The 10,011-nt window shown below is 47.8% G+C and overlaps 1 long non-coding RNA gene across 1 annotated transcript; it reads right to left on the minus strand.

Annotated features, from left to right (window-relative positions):
• Positions 1-575: 575 nt before the first annotated feature.
• Positions 576-3,298, minus strand: LOC116990099. The gene is made up of 3 exons (XR_004416413.1): positions 3,240-3,298; positions 3,054-3,149; positions 576-615 (listed from the first exon to the last, which is right to left on the minus strand). It is a non-coding gene; the product is annotated as an uncharacterized LOC116990099 (long non-coding RNA).
• Positions 3,299-10,011: the final 6,713 nt, after the last annotated feature.

The raw sequence follows: 10,011 nt of genomic DNA on the forward strand, positions 1-10,011 counted from the left end.
ATAGGATGGAATATTTTAGGATCAGCGGCGGATTTAAATGGGTGGGGGTTGGAAATATTATCACTACCTGTGGGGAGAAGAAAATTAAAACCTAAAATGTATGATGGCCTTTAATAAATTCCACAAGTGCTGCAGTAAAGAGAACGTGGAACTCAGCGGACGGCCTGTAGACAATATTGCAAATTGAAGTTGAAGTGGGACAAATACATGAGGATTCCTGGAATTTGGGGAATTGTTGTTGGATATGTGAGTAGATGGAACAGATGGAACTTTGACACCGTTCTGAATTACTGGTAAATGATGCATTTATTTCCGAAATTTAACCCACCACTTTGTGACTGTGCACGTTCACTTCTCCAAACTGTAGTGTAACCCCCTCACCTTCAGAAACATCACGCCATCCTTGTGGTCTATCTGTTCCTGTAACTTTGAGAGTTCCTCCTGAATTAAATTTAAATTCTCTTGAATTTCTTGAAGATTTTTCTCCATTGTTTTTACAATCTTCGCCTCTTCTTCCCGGATATCTCCGAGTAAGCGCTGCTCTTTCTCAGTGAGAATCTGGTGCAGTTCAGCAAACTGGGATGTGACATGTGACTGAAGGTTGTGTGACTCTTCCTGTCAGATGAAAGATGAGAATCAATATATTATGTCACTCTGCTGTGTTTCCTCATGACATGGAAGGTGACATTTGGCTAATCAATGTCGAGTTCTGGAGTGTAGAAATATGCCATTCGGCCCAACATGTCCATTCTGGGCTCTGTACGTATCTACATTAATTCAATTTACTTGTATATAATCCACTCCTTTCATCACCGTGGCAATTCAAGAGCTCGTCTTCATATTTCTGAAATATTTGGTGAATGTAACGTACACCCACATCATTCCCATTTCCCCGGTACAATTCTCTGCAACCTATTCCATTTCATGTGTCCATTAACCCTCAGTGGACAGAACAAGGTCCCCAGAACTAGCAGACAGCAGCACCACTTAGAATGACAGACTTCATAGAGTCATACAGCAAGGGGTGTTAGATACCCACCAAGACGTCCCATCTGCGCTATTTCCACTTGTCCGCATTTGGCCCAGATAGTTCTAAAACCTTTCTCTCCACGACTTTATTTGAATATCTTTTAAATGTTGTTACGGTTTCTGACTCAACTACCTCATCTGGCAGCTCGTTCCATGAACTACCAAAGTTGTCCTTCATGTTCGTTGTAAATCTTTTCCCTCTCATCTAAAACCTATACCCTCACATTCTCGACCACCCTACTAAGGGTAAAAGACTGACCATCCAACGTATCATTCCGTTTCATGATATTATACACCTGCCACAGACCATTCTTCAGACTGCTGCACTCCAGGGAGTAAAGTCCTTGGCTGCTCAACCTCTCCCAAGTGTTCTGGTCCTCGACCACTGAGCTCTATAGTGTAGTGTTGTTACAAAACCCTACCATCAGTAGCGCAGTAGATCTGCCCACTGCCTGGGCGTGCGATTCAGGAGGCTGTTGGGAGGGGGGGGGCGGGATAATAATCCAGGTTTGTATTGGTTATCGGAGAGGAATTTGCTTGGACTTCAAGCTGATGAAGAAAAATCGATCTGCAATCCCCCTCCCTTTTTTTTTTAAAAAGGTTGCTGGGCGAATGCATCATTGGATTGAAGTTAAACGTGACTTCTAATGCCTTCAACACCTTCAACATCACGGATCGCAATTGCCGGACAAAACAAAAGGTGTGTCGTCTATTTCCCATCTTATCTTGCTTTTGGTGTGGTTTCATTGTAATCAGATGATGCGAAATATCTGATTTTCATTCAGGCCCCGATGCGATATTGGCCGTGCCTTGCCTGCCAATCGGGGTTTAAATCACGGCAGCGACCACATGCCAATCGGTCACAATCCAGAAACTGCTACTCACAAGATAATCAAATTCATTATTTTTTTTCACAATCATGTCATAAGAGTCATGTCTAAATCATCTATATTTATTGCTATAATCTATCCGTGAACAATATTTTCATATTAAATAACTGAAAACTTCCACTAAAGTTTTAGTGAGATATTTAGTATGAAAATATTGATCGTGGATAGACAATAACACTAAATATAGAAAATGTAGATGTTCTTATGACATAATTGAGCAAAAAATAATGATTTTGATTATCTTGAGAGTGGATGTTTCTGGATTTGGAACAAATGTCTGTGCAAAACGCCCCTTGTCTGCTGCAGTGTTATATCCAAAATAGGAACATTTATGGGAATTAAACATTCAATTCCTTCCGTTTGGCATAGAATTTCACGACAAAGTGAGATTTTAAAATCATGTTATATTGTGAATTCTTGTGTGAATGGGATCAGTTTCTTATTTGGATACTTTGGCTATTTAAACAATTATTTATAGATAGATGTTTAGTTCTAGTAATTGAATTTAGATGAATTTAATTGATTTGATGACTGATGAATATGAATTATTTGGGGGGGGGGGGTATTGACTATTTGTTTTAATGTTAGAAATAATATTAAAGTTCTGTTGTTGAGAATATTCATATTTTTGATTTTTCAAGGCAGTCTGGGTGTTTATTACTATTTCCGTCACAACGGGTAATTTTGTATTTAGCTAGTTAATTAGGTAATTAACTAATTATATACTTTAATATCAGGCCATCCAAGTACGATGTATCATTTGTTTCAGAATACTCCCATCTATAATAACTAAAAATTCCATTCAGTTCTCTTAATTTTTAAGAAAGTTATGGGCTTTTATGTAAACTAACTGTCCTCGATCACAGCTTTTGTGTTAAGTCAATGGAAAGGCAATAACACAAAGATGCTAATTTCTGAGTATGAAAATGACCATAACTTTTTTTAATACTGAAGCTATGAAAGTGAATTAGGTGTCAAATGAAAGTTCTTTTTATGCTTTATCTGATGGAATAAATTAAAGGCTTGATTTTTTAAATCTCTAAATGTTGTAACATTCCTATGTAGTGGTGCCAAATTATTGCACACATCACAGGGATGAAATCCACACAAGAACATTAAATCGGCAGTACAAACCTGAACTCCAGAAATGTTCTCTTTCTGTTGCTGCTCCTTTTCCTGGATGTCTGATTCCTTTTCTGTGAGAGATTTGAAGGTAGATTTCACCTGACCCTGGAGTTGGGATTCAGATCAGAGAATAAAAATGTCAGAAAATGAACACGACATGACACAATGATGTGATCAGAATGGGTTTGCTTTTACCTTGTAGATTTCAACAGCTTCATCTACCGGCATGAAGCTGTGAGACTTGTGTTCCCGCCCAGCTGCACAAATCACACAGATCAGCTTCTTGTCCGTTTCACAAAACAGCTTCAGTTCTTCCTGATGTTTCTCGCACTGAAGTTTACTTTCCTTCCCTGTCTGATTCAGGCTCAGTGTTCGAGCTTTCTCAGACAGTCTAACCAAGGCCCGATTCACCCTGAGGGTGCGGTCTGTAAATTCCTCTCTACATTCCGGGCAGGAGTTTCTCCCTTCCCTGTCCCAACTCTGTGTGATACAGGAGCGGCAGAAGTTGTGCCCACACTCCAGTGACACCGGATCGGTGAAGAAATCCAGGCAGATGGGACAAACTGCCTCCTCGGTCCAACTCTCGACCGGGTCTTTCGCAGCCATTTTATCTCCACTTCCTGGTTCAAATTGTTTTCCACTGCGCGCGCTGCCGTCTCGGGGATTGAATGTTATTTGGCTGCAAGTGTTGAGTGTTCAGTGTCCTGGCCGCTCCCAACTAATCTCACATGAGGGAGGGGTCAGTTAGATATTAAACTGCATCTGCCATGTGTCTGTTCACTCCCCCAACCTGTCCAAGTCACCCTTCATCCTCGTAGCATCCCCCTCGCAGTTCACACTGCCACCCAGCTTTGTGCCATCTCCTCTCTTTCTCACCTCCTATCCCTTTCTCTCTCCCCTTCCCCCACTGACACATCCCCTCCACCCCTGACTCAACCGCTCCGCCCCTCTCCCCGCTTCTCCCGCCCCTCTCCCCGCTTCTCCCGCCCCTCTCACCTCTCCCCGCTTCTCCCCGCCCCTCTCACCTCTCCCCGCTTCTCCCGCCCCTCTCCCCGTCCCCTCTCCCCGCTTCTCCCGCCCCTCTCTCCGCCCCCTCTCCCCGTTCCCTCTCCCCTCTCCCTGTCCCTCTCCTCCACGCCCCGCTTCTCCCCGCCCCTCTCCCCGCTTCTCCCGCCCCTCTCCCCGCTTCTCCCGCCCCTCTCCCCGCTTCTCCCGCCCCTCTCACCTCTCCCCGCTTCTCCCGCCCCACTCCCAGCCCCTCTCCCCGCCCCACTCCCCGCCCCTCTCACCTCTCCCCGCTTCTCCCGCCCCTCTCCCCGTCCCCTCTCCCCGCTTCTCCCGCCCTTCTCCCCGTCCCCTCTCCCCGCTTCTCACGCCCCTCTCTCCGCCCCCTCTCCCCGTTCCATCTCCCCTCTCCCTGTCCCTCTCCTCCACGCCCCGCTTCTCCCCGCTTCTCCCGCCCCTCTCCCCGCCCACTCCCCGCTTCTCCCGCCCCTCTCCCCTTCTCCCTGTCCCTCTCCTGCCAGCCCCTCTCCCCGCTTCTCCCAGCCCCTCTCCCCGTCCCCTCTCCCCCACCACTCTCCCCGCTTCTCCCGCCCCTCTCCCCGCTCACTTTCCCAGGGCTCCGGCTTCCCGTCTTCCTTCCTCCCTTACACTTCCCACTCCTCACCCACCCCTCGCCTGCACCGACGCTTCCCTCTCTCTGCCCCAGCCCAGCGGGCCGTTTGATTCGGTGAGGTTTCCCCACAAGCCTGGAGCCGGCGCCCGTAGTGTAGACGTGACCGGGACACGGTGAAGGATGCGGCCCTCTGACTGCAAGGCAGCGGGACAGCTGCGGCTGCTGACAGGGACAGAGAGAGAGGCCGCTCGTTGCTGCTGTCCGCTGAGTCGGGAATGGACAGGCGACCCTTCAGACTGATGGGGGAGTGAGAGGAAGCTGGAACAGAGAGGCGTGTGTGTGTGGGGTGGAGGGGGGTGTGGGGGGGTGGGGGGGGGGGGGGGAGAGGTGATGCCTGTCAAGTGATTGGTGGAAGAAGGAACTGCAGATGCTGGTTTAAATCGAAGATAGACACAAAAAGCTGGAGTAACTCAGCGGGACAGGAAGCATCTGTGGAGAGAAGGAAGGGTCTCGACCGCTGTGTTACTCCAGCTTTTTGTGTCGATTTTAAGTGATGGGTGGATACAGGTGAGGGGGTGATCAGTGGGTGGAATAAGTGACAACGACTAGAGGTGAAAATGAGACCAAATTATGTCAGATGCGGAGAGAAGAGGAGGATTGAAATCTGTGTGAGCATCTGATCTTCTAGAGGTGTATTGATCTTATAGAGGTGTATAAAATAATGAGAGGAATAGATCAGGTAGACGCACAGAGTCTATTGCCCAGAGGACGGGAATCGAGGACCAGAAGACATAGGTTCAAGTTGAAGCGGAAAAGATTCAATAGGAATCTGAGGGATTTACAGGAGGCGCTGTCTCATAAAGGCAGCCGGCATCATCAGAGACCCACACCACCCTGGCCACGCTCTCATCTTGCTGCTAACATCGGGAAGAAGGTACAGGAGTATGAAAACTGCATCGACCATACATCCATCAGGCTATTAAACTCTCCAAAATCCAAACTATACAAACTTGCGGGAATTATGTTTTGACTTTGCACAACCATTTTCTATTTCCCCGAGATGTGATCAATTTCGGATCTGATATGAAGCTAATGCCAAACAAAGCAGCGGGCACAGATCAGTTGGTTTCTAAAGATGCTCGCATCGAGAATAGCTCCCATACTCACAGATTTATTCCAGTCCTCAATAGATTGTGGGCCACTACCACAACAGGGGAAGGAAGCAAACATCTGTGCAATATTTAAGGGCAATAAGGCTGCGCCTGCGAATTACAGACCAGTTTCACTGACCAGTGTTACATGTAAGATCATGGAACACATCATACACTCTCACATCATGGACCATTTAAAAAAGAATGGGATACTGGTGGACTCACAACATGGCTTCAGAGCAAAAGGTTCAACGCAAACACAACTTATTGTCACTATTGATGGCATCACAAGAGCATTAGATAAGGGGAAATCTATACATTTGGCAATCCTGAAGTTTGCGAAAGCGTTCGATAAAGCGGGAGAGGGAGAGGCCGAGGGTTCCCGGTGCGGTGTCACCCCGCTCCCGGACTCCACACCGGCTGCAACCCTGGGCGGGAAGACACCGCGCCGGGTACCCTCGGCCTCTCCCTCCCGATCGCTCGTCTCGAGGGCCACTCGTCCCCCCACCCCCTCCCCAAGGGACATGATTCGGCAATCATGAGGGTCCGAAACTCGAAGTCGCCGGACTTTGGGACCCGGGGGAGCCCGGAGCTCAGGACCCGCCGCCCGCGGCTGCTGCTGAACCGGCGGGAAAGGAGATTGTTTCAATCTTTATATTTTCACAAAAGTAATTTCTGTTCCGTTGCCGGACGCGGTTAACGCGTTGAAATGAACGGATCGACAGACAGACAGACAGCTCTGATTTCAGTTGCTGTTTATTTCACTCTTCCCACGTTTACATTCCCCCTGGTTTTATTTCCGCGCTCACTGGGGTTTGTTTCACGACGCGGAATTTGGGGATTAAATGGGAGCCGTTCGTTCAGCGCCGACCTGTTGTCCACCAGGTTTCTGCCCCACAATCCCTGAGCCCCGCTCCTGACGCCGGTCCCGGGACCCGACCCTTTTACACACCCGGAGCGGAACCGGAGCAGATTCTCAGCCACTGGTTTTCATCCCAAGCCTCGAAGAAAGGATAAAGTTCCTCCGTGAATTTATTCCCAGTGAAGGTGTGGAGATGGGACTTGGTGTCCGCGTCAAAAAATGAAACTGTCCCGGACTCGTAACTGAGATAAACTCCCACCCTCCCGGGGATGGGACGGGCGGGGAGAGGGGATGGAGTGGAGGTGAATGCATCAAACTGGTCACCCAGCCGCCAGATGCTCCAGACTCCAGTCTCCGGGGTCAGTGGGACCAGTCTCTTCCTCTCCACATACTCTGCGGCGACTCCCAGATTCCAGCCCCGACTCCCCGCCCAGTAATAATAATAATATAATAAACTTTATTACGGACTCGAGGTCCAGACAAGGGGCAACATTACATTAAAAATGCATTGCATATTAAAACATATCATAAAGTACATATAAAATCTTAGTCTATCACTTATAAAAGCATCATATTTAAAATATAATTTATTTTAAAAATCACAATACATGAGTTCAAAATCCATATTAAAGAATGTTCAATGTCCTACAACGAGACAACGATACCAGTGTCTCCACAGTTTGGATTCGTAGCGTGTAGTGCTAAACCTTATGTTTGACAAGGCCACAATAATTACATTTTTAGTCATTTATCCTGCAAATGAATTTATACATGTGATTCCTTAGGATAGCTTCTAAAGTACTGACTCCTGCAGCCACAAACATATTACTGGCACTACACCATCTAGGTTTCCTTAGCAGTGTTCTCATGGCATCGTTATATGCCACCTTTAGTCTCTGCAAACTTGTTTTTCCACAGTTCGACCACAGGTGCGCAGTGTAGAGTGGTGTGCAGTATGCTCTAAATAGCGACATCTTCACCACATCTGTACACGCACCAAATTTACGCAAGAGAATATGCGCCTGTACATACAGCATGCGTCGTTGCCTATAAATATCCTCATCATCTGTCATTTGTTCTGTAATAATATGCCCTAGATATTTTACCTTAATACAGACTCTAAGGTTATTGTCAGAGAATTTAAAATCAGGAAATTTTAGACATTTGTCTCCCCGATGTGAATCCTTCCGATCCCAGCACACACCCCCAGTTTGTAAACCTCTTCCCGGTGTCAGGGAGACTCCTCAGGGTCAGGGAGACTCCTCAGGGTCAGGGTCCATCTCACCCTCTTCCGATCCTCAGACACCTCGAGCCACGCATGCGCTGTTTCCACATCCAGGGTGACGAGACTGGGGGGAGAAGCAGAGAATCAGAGAGTCCCCGGGGGTCGGGGGGAGACTCGGGCACAGGCGGGCGGACAACTGAAACCTTGCCCAGGGTTTCACCCACAACAACATCGGATGGACAACAGACGTCACACTCCCGGTATTTTTATCCAGGGATGAAGAGGTGGATCCGTGAGGCGGGGAGGGTGGACGGGGAGAACGAGTGACAATAGACAATAGGTACAGGAGTAGGCCATTCGGCCCTTCGAGCCAGCACCGCCATTTAATGTGGCCATGGCTGATCATCCCCAATCAGTACCCCGTTCCTGCCTTCTCCCCATATCCCCTGACTCCGCTATTTTTAAGAGCCCTATCTAGCTCTCTCTTGAAAGCATCCAGAGAACCTGCCTCCACCGCCCTCTGAGGCAGAGAATTCCACAGACTCACAACTCTCGGTGAGAAAAAGTGTTTCCTCGTCTCCGCTCTAAATGGCTTACCCCTTATTCTTAAACTGGCCCCTGGTTCTGGACTCCCCCAACATCGGGAACACGTTTCCTGCCTCTAGTGTGTACAAACCTTAATAATCTTATATGTTTCAATAACATCCCTCTCATCCTTCTAAACTCCAGAATGTACAAGCCCAGCCACTCCAATCTCTCAGCATATGACAGTCCCGCCATCCCGGGAATTAACCTGGTGAACCTACGCTGCACTCCATCAATAGCAAGAATGTCCTTCCTGAAATTAGGGGACCAAAACTGCACACAATACTCCAAGTGCAGTCTCACTAAGGCCCTATATAACTGCAGAAGGAGCTCTTTGCTCCTATACTCAACTCCTCGTGTTATAAAGGCCAACATGCCATTCGCTTTCTTCACTGCCTGCTGTACCTGCATGCTTACTTTCATTGGCTGATGAACAAGGACCCCCAATGGTAATTTGAGGTTGTTAAAAAGGAGGTAGAGGTGTGGGGTGGAGTCGCCATGATCATAGTGAATGGGGGGAGACATGAGGGGCCAGATGGCCTGCCCCTGTTACTTTGAGTGGAGGGTGAGAGAGAGGGAGGGGAGGCTTGGGCCATGGCAGGAAGCAGAGGTTGAATGATCGGGTGTTGGACAGAATGTGTGGGGACTTGTGGTTGTAGGGTCGCTGAAAGAGAGGGGATTCACGGGTGGGTTTGATGGGTATGTACAACTAAGAACACACTGATCTCATTGTGAACCAATATATGAACTTCACTGAGGGACTTGATAATGTTTCACATGTAAGGCTGGTCCAGAAAGTGAAGGCAGGTGGGACCGAAGGCGAGCTGGTGAAATGGATCCACAATTGGCTTGGTGGTTGGAGGTAGAAGGTAGCGGTAGAAGGATGATTTTTCTGCTTGGAGGTCTGTGACTGGTGGAATGCAGCAGAGATCGGTGCTGCAACCCTTGCTGTTTATGTTATATGTTCATGGCTTGGATGTGAATGCAGGAGGTGTGATTACTATGTCTGTGGAGGACTCAGACATTGTGGATAGCAGGGAAGGTTCTCAAAGTCTGCAGCAGGATATCGGGTAGATTATCAAAATCGTATTCGCGTTCAGGGATATCAGATCAAGAGAGTGCAGGTTTATCATGAGAGCAGGGAATTTTAAAGTGGATCTGAGGTAAGTTCTCTTTACACTGAGAGTGGGTGATATCTGGAACATGCAACAGAGGAGGTGATGAAGTGAGATACAATCACTATATTAGAGGCACTTAAATACATGAGGTGTAGAAGGATACCGATGTAATGTGGGCAAATCGATTAGTATAGCTGGGAAAAGGTGGCCATGGACACGATGGGCTGAAGGGCCTGATACCGTAATGTACAACCATGGCTCTCAGCTCCAAGAGCACTGAATGACTGAGTCTCCACAGCCACCGGTCGAGGGAATTCCAAAGGTTCCCCGGTCTGTGTGCAGTAATGTCTCCTTATCTCTGTCCTACATGGTGCAGCCCACATTCTGAGATGGTGCCTGTTCTCCAGA

Source organism: Amblyraja radiata, chromosome 30 (genome assembly GCF_010909765.2).
Source record: "Amblyraja radiata isolate CabotCenter1 chromosome 30, sAmbRad1.1.pri, whole genome shotgun sequence".
Classification (NCBI taxonomy): domain Eukaryota; kingdom Metazoa; phylum Chordata; class Chondrichthyes; order Rajiformes; family Rajidae; genus Amblyraja; species Amblyraja radiata.